The sequence below is a fragment of the Microtus oregoni genome, unplaced genomic scaffold (genome assembly GCF_018167655.1).
Source record: "Microtus oregoni isolate MIOR12 unplaced genomic scaffold, Mior012 000008F_ref0000371, whole genome shotgun sequence".
NCBI classification, from domain to species: Eukaryota; Metazoa; Chordata; class Mammalia; order Rodentia; family Cricetidae; genus Microtus; species Microtus oregoni.
In genome coordinates, this window is record NW_024543067.1 from 27,033,604 (window position 1) to 27,049,960 (window position 16,357).

General features: G+C 44.0%; 1 protein-coding gene across 1 annotated transcript in view; it reads right to left on the reverse strand.

Annotated features, from left to right (window-relative positions):
- The window catches only part of Arhgap42 (Rho GTPase activating protein 42), a 216,713-nt gene that overhangs the window by 104,065 nt on the left and 96,291 nt on the right, over positions 1-16,357 (reverse strand). The gene's annotated exons all lie outside the window — the stretch shown is intronic.

Below are 16,357 nucleotides of genomic sequence, written 5' to 3' on the forward strand. Positions count from 1 at the left end.
CAGTTCCAGGAAATCTGAGGCCATCTTCTGGCCACTGCAGGTGCCGGGTATACACATGGAGCATAGACATACATACAGACAAACATTCATAAACATAAAATAAAAATAAACAAATATTTTTTTAAAAAAGGGGAAAAGTCACAAAGGCATCCTTAGGTACATGATGAGTCTGAAGGCAGCCTGGGCTACCTGAGGCCATGATGAGTCTGAAGTCAGCCTGGGCTACATGACTTTTTTTAAAAACAGTAATTCGGTTGAGAAGACAGCTCAGTAGGTAAGAACACCTGTTGTGATTGTATTTACACACAGACACACACACACACACAAATGTCAGCATAGTACAGGTTTGAAATAGCATTTTTATAAGCACATGAACACTGCTAAATCACATTACGGCTATGACATGGTAGATCTGTCAACTGTGGCAGCTCTTGAGGTCTCTCTGATGGGAAGGATATATCATTATGCAGTGCACAGTTGAAGTGCACAGGTGTAGTGCACAGTTATATATCTTTTCCTTTGTCAGTGGCAGGTCCTCAACAAATGTTCTAATCTGGGGCCCAGGCTGCCCTTGAACTTAGAGTCTTTTGGGCCTGCTGTTACAAATGCATGCCAACACACCGAGTCTATAATTTAAATTGTGAAGACAGACAGGACACCAGCATGCTGATTTCTGGCAACATTCATTTGTTACCTTTTCTCTGAATTTCAAGCTCCCTTTCAATCATGTTTCTGACAACATCCACATGATACAGTCAACTTTAGACCTGAAAACTGTCTCTTAATGTGGCCAAACGGCCCACTGTCCATGGTGGAAGGTCTTGTCCTACCTTTTCCAGTCCACACTGGGACTGTGGTAAAATCCCACCTTCCTAAACAGACCAAAAAATACAGTCCAGTCTTCCACCTGGCATCACCTGAAATAACAAAAACTCATCGCCACAGGGAACTAGCCAGGATATGGAATGTTTTAGGGCAAAGACCTGGGTTGTAAAGTTAGATAAAACTGTACTAACAGGTGATCATGGAGTCTTGAACAAACTTCTAAAACTAACTGAGGCTCAGTTGTTTCGTCTAAAGTTTTCTTCATCTAAATATGACTGAGGGGGTTTCAAAGAACTTTCAGGTCAAAAGTGTCTGCTGTACTACACACACACACACACACACACGCATGCACACACCCAAACACACACACAAAGAGCACAGGAATATTTAACAAGACAAGATCTTGTTGATGGGTTGCCTTCACAATCATGCTAACTGTATAATCACAGGACCAGAGAGAACTTGGAACACTACAGCGTTTCATGTGCTGAGAACAGTTCAAACACAACTGCAAAGTCTTACATCAGATTTAGTCCTGGGAAATACTGACTTAAATCATGGAGAAGGACAAGAGTGATTACATTAATTGGGAATGCAGAGGGTATACAGAAATATATAGCATATTATTTAGAGCTGCCTGAATACTAAATGTTTAACTGAGATGATAAAAGACAATAAAGTCGGAAAGGTTTAAACTGTACCCTTTCTGCAAGGGCCTCTCAATTCTATATAATTAGGCATAGACCACGCTTGTGATTGACACAGCAACTGTTTGCTTCCAGACACTTTCAATTTGCCTGATTATTTTACTCAAATCAGTTCAAATCTATGAAATCAGCTTAGCCACAAAAGCAGATGTGATCTTGAAAACAGTTAAAATGGAAACTAATGAGATGGATCAGCCAGTAAAGACACCCCAAAGCCTGAGAAACTGAATTCCAGTCCCAGGATTCACAAGGTGGGAAGGAGAATCCGCTCTTACAGGTTGTTCTCTGACCTCCTCCTGAGGCTATGGCACGCATGCCCGCTCATCCACATACTGAAGCTACAGCACACATGCCCGCTCATCTACATACTGAGGCGATGGCACGCCTGCCAACGTGTCCATATGCCCCCCATACACTAAATAAAATTTATAATGCAAACCATATTTAAGAGAAATAAATACCATTAACCACAGCAAAACTCAGAAATGAACATCTTAAACTACAAATTCACAAAGAAATTCTGTAATTTGGATGAAATTACAGAAACGCAGGGTCTGCCTGTATCTGTGGGCATCTATATACAGACTATAAAATGGTGAAAATGTTTCTAAATTGCTGTGCAGCTCAGTGACAAATTGCAATGCCAGTAGTGCCTTAGGTATATCAAGCTACACACCATGGAAGAGGAGGGAGCTCATTCAGAGGCTGATTCTTCACATTTATATCCCCCAAATGTTTAAAAGATAAAGAGGTAGAGATGACCCTACTAGCTGAGAAATCTGATTTAACATGAAAATGTGCCACTTGGTATGAAGTGTGATTGGGTAAGGTAAAGCCAATTGGTTTGTTGAACTTTAGAATGCTAAGCACTGGCGACCAAGGCTGGTGTGTAATCCAGAGTCAGGTGTTGATCTCCAGCACCCCGAACACCAGCTGTGATGATACATAATTGCAATCCCTTCATTCAAGTCACAGAGGTAGAAGAACCAGAAATTCAAGGTCATCCTCTGCTATAAAGCGAGTCTGAGGCCAACCAGGGCTATGTGAGACCGTATCTCACGCCCACAGGAAAGGACTCAGAAGCTCCATGTTCAAAGCAGAGGGTGGCCCATTGGCTCTGGGTTCTGCCTCCTTAGTCTAATTACCTTCACCCATCACTTTGTTCCTATCTTGCTCATAACATTTACTGTTTTCTATTGTGGTTTCTTTGACTACAATTTTTCTGAGCTTTTGCCACTTCCTAATGCTACTGATGTTGCCTCTTAAGGTTGCCTTTTTATGTTGTGAGTTTGGAACCTTCGCCATTAGAAGGCAACCCCACTGTGCCATTTTACTCTGCTCTCCATCCCTCATGTGACTTTGAAGGACAACAGATGCTCTCTTGGGTATGGGGAACTTCTGCAGTTGTCTCAGTATCGTCCTGAGACCCAGAGCTTGGCATTACCACACAAATCAAAGGAACACAGACTAAGTTTGGATCCACATGAAAGAAAATACTGCGGCAAAGACAAGAATATTAATTATTATCAATTCATTATTAATATTAATAATGACAGATTATTTCACAAGGCTATAAATAAGAGATTATGCATGTAAAATACTATCAGGGTCTATCACACAGAAGACACTGACCTGCCAACCCTTAAATGTTAATATGATGTGCAGTTTTCTAAAAAAGGTTTATTATGAGCCCCAAGCATGCTACATGCACTAGAAACTGTCACAATTCCCTAATGACAGTCAATGAACCTGTCTTAAAAGTCTGTAAACCCACTAACACTGCTCCCATACCTAGGTCAGTCATACAGGAAAGCATCCAAAGCAGCCAAGGACAACTATTGTTTGAGCCTCTCTAGTATCAAGCAAAGGCAAGTGCATGAGTCTGATGAGCCACCTCCCCTGACAACCATGACAACCATGGACTGTGCCGTCTCAGACCAACACAAATGACAGTAATAAGCAGAGCAAATAGTTGAACTATTTGGGTCAGTTTGCTACAGCATTAGAAAACTAGAATACTTCCATATCCATTTTTGGGTGTGTGTGTGTGTGTGTGTGTGTGTGTGTGTGTGTGTTTCCGCACCTGCTTATACACGCACACTTCTGTGGCATGCTTGGTGAACTGTACATCTCTAGCTCTGTTTTTATTTTTACTTTTTATATTTTGTGCTGTTGGAAACAGTATCTGAGGAATCCCCCACTGACTTTGAATTCACTATGGAGTTGAGGATGACTTTGAACTTCTGATCCTCCAACCTTGATTGCTTTCCTTAGTGCTGAGACTGTAGACATTCCCATTACACCTGGCTTATGCAGTACTAGGGATGAAACCCAGGGTTGTGTACATGCTAGACAATCTCTATAACAACTGAATTCTATCCCCCAGCCCTTTGTCCTTTTTAAAATAGTCTTTCTAAGTTGTCCAAACTGACCTTGCAGTTACAGTGTGGGCCAGGGAGGCTTGAACTCTATCCTCAGCCTCCGTGTCTGTTGCTGAGGTGACAGGCCAGTGCCTATTCAAATACTGGAGAGCACATGATAAGCTGGACCGATAAGTATCACTCTCTAATAGAGCATCTCAGTTCCCTAAGGCTGAAAACTATTAGGTCCTCTGTTTCTAGACAGCCCAGTCACCCTGATAGTGAACCAGCTGCTAAATCCTGCATGCTACACAGGAGAAATGAACCCAAGGAGTACTAGAGACCAATCCCCCACCAAGTCCACTATAGCTTGAGTCAAATGGCCTGCTTCATCCCACAGGAAAAGTGAATGTTGTCCCTGGGGTCTACTCCATGTCCACTTCTAGCTAAGTCGGTGAGGGTGCTTGAAGAACAGAATATATTTTCCCACTGAAGTCATATATTTGCCGTCAGCTCAAATTAGCTCTCAGTGTACGTTAGCCATTAATATTGGGAGTGTTTAAGCTGGGAATGCATCAATACCTCCTCTCCCAGGGTACCAGAAAAAGCAGGAGAGTACATCCAAGTCAATCATGTCCTGGCACCAGGAGTGTAGGGGCAGGAATTCCCCACTATTCACCCCAAGCAAGAGGAGCCAAAGCAGCAGAAACAGGACCTTCCATTACAGCAGCACTGGTGTGGCTGTGGGCTTCCTAGCACACAGGTTGGGGTGGAACCGCCAGGAGTCACATATGCAGAGTGCGTTAGCTGACATTTTCTTTACCAATAGCAAGCAGCAAGAAAACAATGCTATGTTTTCTTTAGTCTAATACCCTGAAGTGTTAAGAATTCTTCCTCCCTTTCTTCAACATGATTCCCAAATGGAGTAGGAGTGTATGGAAGGTGGACAGAAGAGAGGGTAGGAAAGAAGGAGAGGGAAAACTACTGATGGGATGAAAATAAATAAAAATTTAATTAATAAAAAAAGAATTCTTATAATCCAATTCTTGTGGCTTAGATCCTCAACTTCCATTATTTTGTTCATTTTTGTTAGGGACTCAGGTCACATGCAGAAGTTTGTGTCTGCACAGCAACAGGTCTACTATCTGAGCTAGATCCTCAGCCTCGCTTTCACGCTAACACCTGTATTTACTATTTGACAACTCCATACATGTATGTGAGAAATTTGCATCTTAGTCACACACACACCCACTACCCGCTTCCCTCCTTCCAACTTCCCAGTGACCCTTTTGTCATTCCAACAAGTCCTCCATCTACTTTCATGTCTCTTTTTTTCTTTTAGGTTTCTCTTCTTGAGTTTAATTAGGGTCAATTGTAAGAGTAGGGTCACTTACCAGCGGCTACACCTCTGAGAAAAATGACTCCCCCTTCCCTAGGGGCCATTAATCACCATTCCCAGTCTAGTTTTCTGTGTTCTTCTTGAACACTCTTGATTCTTTCAGGACCTCTGAAACACACAGTGTAATAGCATCCCTGTTTGCTATTTGTTTGTGATGAGGATGCTCTTAAGAGCCTGAGGATGGGAGATTGGGCAACCAAGTCCACAACTTGGCTCATCCTCGTAACTGCTATGGAAAGTGATACTGGCCTCCATACACACACATGGAAACCCAGGTTTCACGTGCTTTGATCGTGTGCCAAATTCCCATGGTTAGAAAGAACACCATGGAAAAAGAACTCCATTACAGCAGCTACAGTCCCAAAGCCAAACAATGAAAATTCCAACCAATATAATTTGCACACACTTTATAAAGCTAGGACACATTTTTTTTACAAGTATGACTGGTCTCCTATTTCCCTTGCCCAATCATCATTCCTAGTATTTTGAAATGGGAGGAAACAGTATGTTCCAAGAAAAATGTTTCCTACTGCTGTTCCTCGTTTTGTTCTGAAATAGAAAGCTTAATACCCACCAATTTCTCTACCTAGGACACCTAACTAGCTAATGCTAACAAATAGCCACTAGGGTGCCATCTTCTGACAGCACTGGGGCAGTTCAGAGTGGGACATTATCATTGTTGTTTGTGCTGTATCTTGTAGAAGCTTCTTTACTATTCATCAAAAACTGAGCTTCTACCCAAGCAGCTGTCTGCAAACACGAGAATCAAGTGACTGGGAGAATGATTTTCTGTCTAGAGTTAAGCTTCCCAGATTCCGTGTGGCAGAAGACCTGGAATTCTGTGACATGTGGGCTCCCATTAGTAAGTCTGAAGTGCACTCATGGTTCAATACTTCTGAGCACTCAGATGAAGCTCGTGTTCAGTGACAGCCACTGAGGCCACTATAGAACCCAGTGGGAACAAGATGGGAACCCACAAGCACACATTTTCAGAATGCAACATGAGGGGGAGAGGAGAAGAATTCAAAACTGAACTTATAATCCTGTGTAGCTGTGAACAGCATGTGTTATGGTTCAGATACAAAGTAAGTAGGTACAAAATGGGTTCCAATGTTGGTGGCTTTGCCCCCAGCTAGTGGGACACTTGAGAGGTGCTGGATGATGAGTGCACTAATGTCACCAATGGGTTAACTCACTACTGAGCAGAATCTTAGGAGCTGGGGACTTTTTGGAGGAAGTAGGAAGGTAAGTCCCTACAGGAGGGTACATCCTGTACCTAGCCTCCTCCTTTCCGTCATGGGATGAGCGGCTTCGATCCACCACACGGTCCTGCTACCCATGAGCAGCAGAACAGGGTGACCATGCACTGTGGCCACAGAAACTGTGAGTGCACAGAAACCTTTCCCCCTTTCAGGTTTTCTCGGGCATTTTGTAACAGCGATGACATGTGACTCGAAAGGCACGCTGTCATTTTCTCAGTGGCTTTTACAGCCCTTGCTGCTGTTTCCCAAGCAGTGACTTCTCTCTGCAGATGCAGTAAGCTTGGGAACACTGAGCAGAGCTCTCTCTACACAGTGTCTCTCTCCTAGAGACCAATCCCACCCTCATCTCCAAGGATGAAAAAACCAAAGATAGACATTTCCACCTCGTATTCCTTGGGTGCTAAGGATCCATGTACTTAGAACACACCATCAGGTGGGATTACCATCCCTTTCCAGGAGCACTGCTCTTCCCTGCCTCTAACAGGCCACACAAGCTTCCTAGAGTACCAGATCACTGTGTCCTCATAACTACAAGAAAAGTACAATGTGTGTTCCTGTTGGCTCCATGGAAGGTTGTTCCACCTCTTTATGTAAAGAGGCGAGACTGACACAGACCCATCTGCCACAATTCTCCCCATGGTCACCTTCCATTCCTGTTTAAAAAAAAAAGAACCATGTGATCATTTTGCTGTGGGACAATGGTTTGTAGCCTGTCAATTGTATTTTAATAAAATGCTGATTTGTCAGTAGCCAGGCAGATAGTATAGGTGGGACAATCAGACAAGAAGTAGAGGCAAGAAATGAGAACAGAAGAATTCTGGGAAGAGGAAAGCTTTGTCTGCGGTCCTGATCCAGCCACAGAACAAGCAAAATGTGACTGCCTTACTGATAAAGGAACCAAGCCATTTGGCTAACATAGACAAGAATCATGGGCTAATATAAGTTATAAGAGTTAATAAGAAGCCAGAGCTAATGGGCCAACCAGTTTATAGCTAATATAGACCTCTGTGTGATTTCTTTGGGACTTAACGACTGTGGGAACCAGGCAGGACAGAAACCCTGACAACATCCTTTGATGATCTATAACTTGGAGGATAACTCACTACTTCCCAGGACAAGGGGAAAATATTTTCCCTGCTGAGCAGTAGAAAAAACTGCACACACCATAGAAGCATAGGTGACATCAACTTGAAGGACTTCCTAGAGATAGTCAGTACTTGAAGTGTCCCCAAAAGAACAAGCACTGTGGGGGCCCTTAAAACCGTTAGAATCTGAAGATTGGAACAGCGAAGGATGAAGTTTTATGCTTAAGATCTTCCACTGATGCTCAGTGGTCACACATTTGGTTAACTGAGAGCCATAACAGTAAGTTTCCAATTGTGCCAATCAAGGAAGAATGCAACTTACACAAACTTGAGCTCGTTTTGTACTGAAGTGTATTAGGAGATTCTGTGCAGTTTCCAGTTTGTTTGTCTTTGAGACAGTGTTCCAGGTAGTCCAGATTGCCCTGAGATCACTGTGTAGCTGAGGGTGACCTCGAACCTTCTGTCTCTCCATCCCAAGTTCTAGGACTACAGGAATTTATCATCACACGGCACCCATTATTTTTAATTTTTTTCCTAGGATAATTTCAGAGCTAATTGGAATATCTCGAGCGAATAGTTCTCATTGGAAGTAGATGGGTCAGTAGACAGGGAGGTGTAGAGGCATCCTGAATTGTAGGCATAGTCAGTAGAGGTCATACATGTTCACCTGCAAAAAAGCCACAAGATGTGACATAAATTTAATAACTGTCCTGGTTGTGAGCCTCCCTAACAGGATAGTATAGGGTATGTTTCCATATCAAGCTGTGAAAGAATTTTCTCTAAATGCTTTGCACAGAAATTGTAAAATCCCTGGCACAAATGTGAGGTGGCTTCATTCAATGCCATGGTCTTAAGAAGAGGGAGGAGAGGAAGGTGGGAATCCGGAAATCCATTAGCAAGAATAAAAAGAACTCATTTATCACTTTAGCTCCCAAATGCCGCGCAGGGTTCTGAGGTATAGACCGCAAACTTTTGTGAAGTACAATGCTTACAGCCGCATTGCTTTCTCATGCGATATACGCAGAGCAACCCAGCAACGCTGAACATTTCGAAATAAATACATAAACATATAAGACTATGTTCTTTGAACATAACTGCTGGAACTGGAGATGAGAAACACATGGGCGCTGGATGTGGGGACATGCCACACAAGCAGGGATTATAAAGACGGCAGGAACACAACAGAAATCAAAAGAAACCAAGGCGTGGCAGCTGGCGGCGATGGAAGCAGCAGACAGCGCAGCAGAGACAGCCATCCTGGTGCATCCGTGCAGAATGGACTGCTCGCCAGCCAGCATCTCAGAAGAGAGAGCCTCCGCTGCATCCCCTCCACCGCTCTGCTGTATGGTCCACTTTCCTTTGTTTCTCTCTCAGTTTGTTCATAACAATAGTCACTCGTTCTCATTGCTGCCATGCACCAGGAATTCCAAGATAGGTGAGGCAGACTCAAGAAGCCTAGGACCTAGCATGAGAATGGAACATAGAATGAACAACTGTTCCCCAGACAAACAAAAACTGGGCAGAATGTTGAGTAATGGAGGAACAGATCCCTGCAGGTGAAGATGTAGCTCACTGGAGTCCTTGCTCGTGACCACAGGGTCTTGGCTTCCATCACCAGGAGCGGAAGGAAAGAAAGAGGATGAGGAGGAGACACTGGGCACTCAAGCTTCTCACATGCCAAACTCTTTCATGGACATGATTTTACAGATCACTCACAGTGTATGGAGGGAAAGCCCTGACACTCAAAGCATGATTAACCTGATGTCACAGAGTGGAGTAGTGATGGAGTCTAAACTGGAGAGGTGTAAGCCTTACACTGTGCTCACTTCTCTAGGTAGAATCATGACCTTTCTGACACAAGGTCACCATCAAACACAGCTTGTAACTGGATCCACGCGCTCTCTGGATCCTCATTTGGGACTGAAAGGAGCAGCCAAAACAATCTCTTTCAACACTGAGCCCTGAAATGACTTTGTGTCTTTCCTTTCTCGTTTCTAAATCCATCTCTTACTTTCTTGTCATACCTCCCTTGAGGAGGGGACTTAAGTCATTAGTAGTCTGAGTGAACAAGAAGGACAGTGACCTTAGAGCAAGGCTCATTAAATGAGCATTCCCTTGAACAAGAGGCCAAGGACAGGCCACACAATCTATATACACACAGGCAGAGGAGATGTGGGCCTCTCTATGTTGAATACCAATTCTTTGCTGCCCTGGGAAATTTCTCACAGACAAACATTCCTACAACTTCCTTCAGCCGCCTGTGGGTGGTGAACGCACATGTGGACCAGACACACTTTGTAGAAGCACAAATGTGGTCTTAATTATAACCCGCTGCCTCTAAGAAACCAGTGGGTGAGTCCATTGCCAAAGGACGTCCTCATTTTCTGCAGTCATGATTTACTTCAGCAAAAAAATCTTTGTTCTACGATTCTGCTTCTGGAACTTGTCAAAATAGCGCATTCTTCTCCACTATCCTCAGTTACCATGACAAAACTTTTAAGTGTGGGTGTGGCTGCAGAGGAGATTTTTCCTTTTGACCAATGACTTCACAATAGAACGAAATTAAGTTTCTCGAAAGACCGCACTTAAGCAAGAACAAGCAGCAACAGTGATGTACCATGTACGGCAATAGGAGAATCTCGGTATTTTCTACTGACAGTCTGCACGACTCAGGAGTGAAGGGTTAATGAAAATGATCACAAGCTTCACTGCCTGCAGCTAGTTCAAGGGCTTGCAGAACACTCCAAAGAAAATATTCCCTCTAATAACACTTGGATCAAATGTGTGATTTGGATTTTTGGCCAATTAAGACCCCAGGGAATTCCTAGACTTGGCCTCTGTAACATAAAACGGAACCATATGTGGCGTCAGTTTCCCAATCGTACGCAGTGGGTGGAGGGAAGCCTACTCCAGAGGAAAATCTCCTGTCGGGCTCAGTGCCACACTAACTCTCCTCATTAAGACAGCTGGGCAGTGTCCCTTTCCAAGAAGGTTATACAAGATGCGGCTTACCATCAACTGAGAAAAATTCAAGGAAAATGAGACACACCAAGAGACTCATCTGTAAGCTGCCCTCTAGGGTAAGCGTACAGCCAACAAACAAGCCCACATTAAGTGATGAGAAGTATGCTCCTAAGCCTTAGAACATGGACGTCCTGGTTCTTTCTCTAACAAAAGGTTTTCAGTGTTTGGCCTCCACCTGTCTGACCGTCCCAAGTTTCACTTCCAAGTTGTATTTGGCATGGCAATATCTTCTGGGAAGGCAGAGTTTGGGGATAATAAATCAAGTGGGTAGATTAACCAGAAAAGGTCTGAGGGGCGGCATTGATTTTTCTATCCTCAGCTCTAACGCCCACGCTGCATGCTGGTCACCTGCCTAGGTGACCGCACCAGCAAGCGCTCTTCAGAAGCCACCTGAGACCCCCTCACTCAGGCTAATCAAGCCAACTTGTGAGGTTTGTACTACAGGCTGTCACGTGTGAATGAATGTTTTCCTTCATTTACAGATGCCCCACTTTGACGTCACAATAGTTACTTTTGCAAACGGTAAGTATCTACTTTGTTAGGAAAAGAGGGATGGTTAGGAGAGCAAGTGAGCTCCCGGGCACCAGTGAGGTTCCTGCAGACATGGAGGGGGCTGTCTCTGGTGAGAGCAGGGCCCTCCCTTCAACTCCTCTGGAAGTTTCTCTGATTATGTCACGACAGTTTATAAATGGTAGAAATAATTCACTTATCCCTGTAAGACAGAGAAAATAGCGGGGTGGAAAGTTTCACAGGGGAATTGAGTTGTAAAATCCAATTTACTCATGCTTCCTACAATAAAGACAACATAGTTGTGGGCACAGTCGCTGAAGCAATAATTTGCTTTATTGTTCCATTATAAAAACACACTCCAACTTTATGCACCTACCTGCCTCACCCTTGAATCCAACATCTACTCTAGATCTCTCGTGAACACTGATGATCAAGTGTTTGGTGCTTTCATAATTGAAAAATACACAACCATCAGGGATGACGCTATTTTGGAGACATACTGTGAAATCGACATATGTAAATGGAGTCCTGTAGTCACTTTGCCTAGCATAAAAATGAAAATAAAACAAAACAAAAAGTTTCAAGTGAAATAAATATCATAGGCATGTCTGTAAGAACTATAATTTCTGGTAGAAAATATCAAATTTGTAAATGATTCAAAATCAAAGGAATAGCTTGAGAAAATTACAAATTGTATTCTGAGGCCAAATTATTAAATAAGTTTGTGCTCTGGACAGCTAATGAAACATCTAGCTTTAACTCAAAGAACAGCGATTGCCATCTTCAGAACTCTTGATTGACCACACCCAGGTCCTGGAAAGAGATGTTTGGCTCGTCCCGTGTCTGTGGACTGCACAGACTGAGCCACTAGCTACTTATGAGCAGGGGCAGCTTTCTACCTGGAGGAGAAAATATAATAACTAATCTGAAAATGACCTAAATCTAGAAGCATCAAAAATGGAGTTTTAATTAAAATAAATGTGAATGCACAGACATAGGCTTTTGGACAAATATATGGTAAGTGCTGTGAGTTCTTTGCTGTGAAGCGGGCTTCACAGTCAACAAGAAGCAGTTGGTCATCCGGTAACAGTCATGCCACTGTGACAATAGTGGGCACATCGTGCCTGGAAGGTCATAGTGCAGCATGCAGGGTCCATGTCTGAGGAAGACTGTTGAGAAGGATTTCCTAGTGCCATGATGCTAGCCAGCAAAGATGGCTTCTAGCTCAGCTTCAGTTATAACCAAAACCTGTGGTGTTCAGGTCTTACCGTGTGGCTCTGGAGGGGGATTTAAAAACATGGCCTGTATTATTGGGAAGATTCAATAAGCTCTTGGCCACCTCAGGCCTCCACGTAATACCTGCCCCTCCCACCTGAAGTACTTAAAATCTACCTACCTTTTTCATACCCAGATCCTACCCATTCTCGAACTCCACACACTCTGGCTATTCAGTTGCACACTTCTTTCTCCCCCTTACTTTGCATTAATAACCTAGCTGTTTTCATTTAGTCCCCACCCATTGCACCCCTGGAGCTGAAGGCAGGACCCAGTGCTCTACTACTGAGTGAGACTCCCAACCCCTGGTAAGGCTTTCCTGAAGAAATGTCTTGTATGCCTGACTCCAAAGCTGTCGGAACCTTTTCTCACATATTCCAAGAGAGAAGGGAAGAAAAGCAATTCATAATGGAAACAAAGAAAGAAGAAGCCCTAAAGGTAAAGAAATTTAAAAAATAAAATAAAATGTTTTCCCCCAGAACAGCTGTCACAAAAGTGAAATTCTTCAAGAACTCTGGACAGCTGATGATTCTGTTGATGTGTTTAAATAAGTACATTCCTTTTTCTTTTTCTGTGCATAATCACCAAAGTAATGGTTTGTTCTTAGAATAAATATAGCTGGCCCATACTTCGTGTGTCTCTGTAGGTGACAAACTGAACTTTACTTGTGCACTGGACCAATTCTAAGGTTAAAAATTACTGCACTTCCATTGAAAGGCTGAGATGCTGTGGTGGTACACACCAGCAATCCCAGCACTCCTGAGACTGCGGCAGGAGATGGGATCTGAGTGCAAGGCCAACTTGGGCTACAATATGAGACCCTGCCTCAAAACACAGCAAAAACATTAAATGACTAAGACAACAAGACATTACAAAAGGAATAGAGCAACTGCTGCAAACCTCCCCAGTTACTCAAAAATAAGCCAAACTGTGTTCTAAAATCCAGATGTTCCTATGTAGTTCATGACCACACATTTTCACTTGAACACACGTATATGTTTGTACCTGTTATATGACCACAGAGCACGGATGGATTAAAATAGCGCTATCTGCAATATCATAGACCTGACTCAGCACACTGAACCACCGGATACCACAGCAAGCATCTCTCTGTAACGGATCACGTGGCCTGCTAGTTCTGTAATCTATCTAAAGCCTCTTTTTGACAGAATTAGTAACTTTTCAAACAAGAGCAAAGCACATCCAAGAGCTGCTCTAGTGGAAAGAAGAAAGTCTCCAACGCAGGCACTTAACAAACCTGCGAAGACAATGTGGCTGCCTTCCTTTGCTGATCCTGAGTCCTAAGAGCTCCACCGGGTTGCTGACTCTGCTGCCCACTGTTCTTCTGGTTCAGTCTCCTAACTCTGCCCCTCAAGAATGACCCAAGGCCTCAAGGGGAGTCTGAAGACAGAATGGAAATGCTGTCAGAGAGAAGGAGACAAGATAGTGAGGGAAAGGGAGAGAAGCAGAGACAGAAGAATGGGGATTTGATAGAGAAGGGAGGGCGGGAGGGAAGAGAGAGGGAGGAAGTGAGGGAGGGAGGAAGGAAAAGAGGGAGGGTGAGGGAGGGAGGGAGGGAGGAAAAGGAGGATGAGGAAGGGAGGGAGGGAAGCACAGTCACAGTCCTTTAGCAACTCATGAAATTTGGCTGGGAGTTACGGACATAATGTGAAACCCAAGACTTTTGTCTTTTTCATATTTACTGCCAATCGGGAATTATGGTATTCCCAGCAGCTGAGATCTTCCATTAATCAAGTAAAAATCTGAACAAACATGCATGAATGCCCAAAAATACAACATCCAAAAGAAAACAAGGCAAAACAAAGATGAAAAATCATTATTGTTACCAACTTCAAAAAATAAAAAAGCTTAAAAAAATTCCAGAATATCAGGTGAAAATGGCTTTAAAATGAAGCCACTCCTGTTCCAGTCTAGATTCTAATCATTCTGTGTTTTTATGCAGGTTTGAAATAGTCCTTATCATTTTGGTCTCATTTAAATCATCTGTGCCAGGTGAACTTACAAGAGCTTCCTAAATGCTAGCAAATCCCACACTGACCCTAGACTGGCACTGTTTGAAATGCTAAATACTGTGTCCAAGGTCACGGGGCTAATGAGAGGCAGACCCAGAGTTGGCTCACCCCAAGGTCTGAGAAGTCACCAGACCATGTCCTCTCTCCTAGGACCGGATAAGCTGATCTCGACACATTGTCTCCACGAGTCACACCTAGGAATCTAGGAATTTCCTCCATCTCTCCAGTGCCAGCCCTTTACCTGAGTGCAGTCAGCTGCAGCCCCGTCTCCATTACCCCCACTCTGCCTAAGTTCACATCCTTTGCTCTCAAGTCTCCAGCTGCTATTTCCCCTCAGAGTCAACACAGCAGCTTAACAAGGATGACCTGCCCGGGCAGAAGCTGTTCACATGCACACACGCACCAGGCAGAAGCTGTTCATACACACACACACACACACACCAGGCAGAAGCTGTTCATACACACACACCAGGCAGAAGCTGTTTATACACACACACACACACACCAGGCAGAAGCTGTTCACATGCACACACGCACACACACCACACACCAGGCAGAAGCTGTTCATACACACACACACACACACACACACACACACTCCACACACCAGGCAGAAGCTGTTCATACACACACACACACACACACACACACACACACCACACACCAGGCAGAAGCTGTTCATAAACACACACACACACCACGCAGAAGCTGTTCACATGCACACACGCACCAGGCAGAAGCTGTTCATACACACACACACACACACACACACACACCAGGCAGAAGCTGTTCATACACACACACACACACACACACACGCACACACATTCATTCAATAGATTTGTTCAAATTAAGTATTTTCCTAATTTTATAAATGCAAAACTGAATTGTGAATCCAACCTTGAGGTTAAAGGAATGATAATGGCTCCCTGGATTCTTGTCATGTGACCTGAAAGTAACTCATTTAAGCCCTACCGCCTGACACACTGTTTTCACCTGCCCCACCCCATTTTTTCAGAGCTTGCAAGTGGACATAGGGGTGGACACATTCTAGGCAAGCAGCCTATCACCAAACAATGATCTCTGTGCATGTGCCTGTGCACTCGTGCACGCACGCACACACACACTCGTGCGCACACACACACGCACACACACACACTCGTGCACACACACACACGTAAACACATATTCGTGTCAGAAGTATGCAACATTTGTAGAGGCCAAAAGACAACTTTGGGTGTGGTCCCTTGTGCGGAGTATCCATGCTTTTGTTGTTAAGAAACACTGTCTCTCCCTAGCCTAAAATTCACCAAGCATGGTAAGGAGTTAGGTAGTACGGGAGTCTCCCAAATCCCCTGTCCCTAAAGCCGCAGCACTGGGGTGGTAACTACACACTGCCACACCTGTGTGCTTTCTCTCCTCTTCTTCCTGCTCTGTTCATTGAGATATTTTTCCAGCCCCTCATGTTTCTTAGCTGCTGCCAGCATCTCTCCACACAATTTTCCACTGCCCAAACCCCAGCACTTTGAATTGCATCAGGCACCAGTACACCCTGCATTTTCTGTTGACAGCAAGCTCTGACCTACATGTGCACATCTGCATTTGCTCTTGTAAATGAGCGCAATCTCGGATACACCAGGGACCGTCACCTCTTCCCACATCCCTTCCCCAGCCCATTCACTTTCTCCTCTGTCTGCTGCTGGGGACACTTACTTATCATTTACAGCCCAGTTCACAAACCCTTCCCAGATCCCTCCAGACAGACATAATGCCCCCGTGCTCTGAACGTCCCGTGTACGTTGCTACCAGCACTCAGTGCACCTTGCATTACTGCTATTATTTGTGTAGGTTCCCACCACTAACTCAACACATAAAGA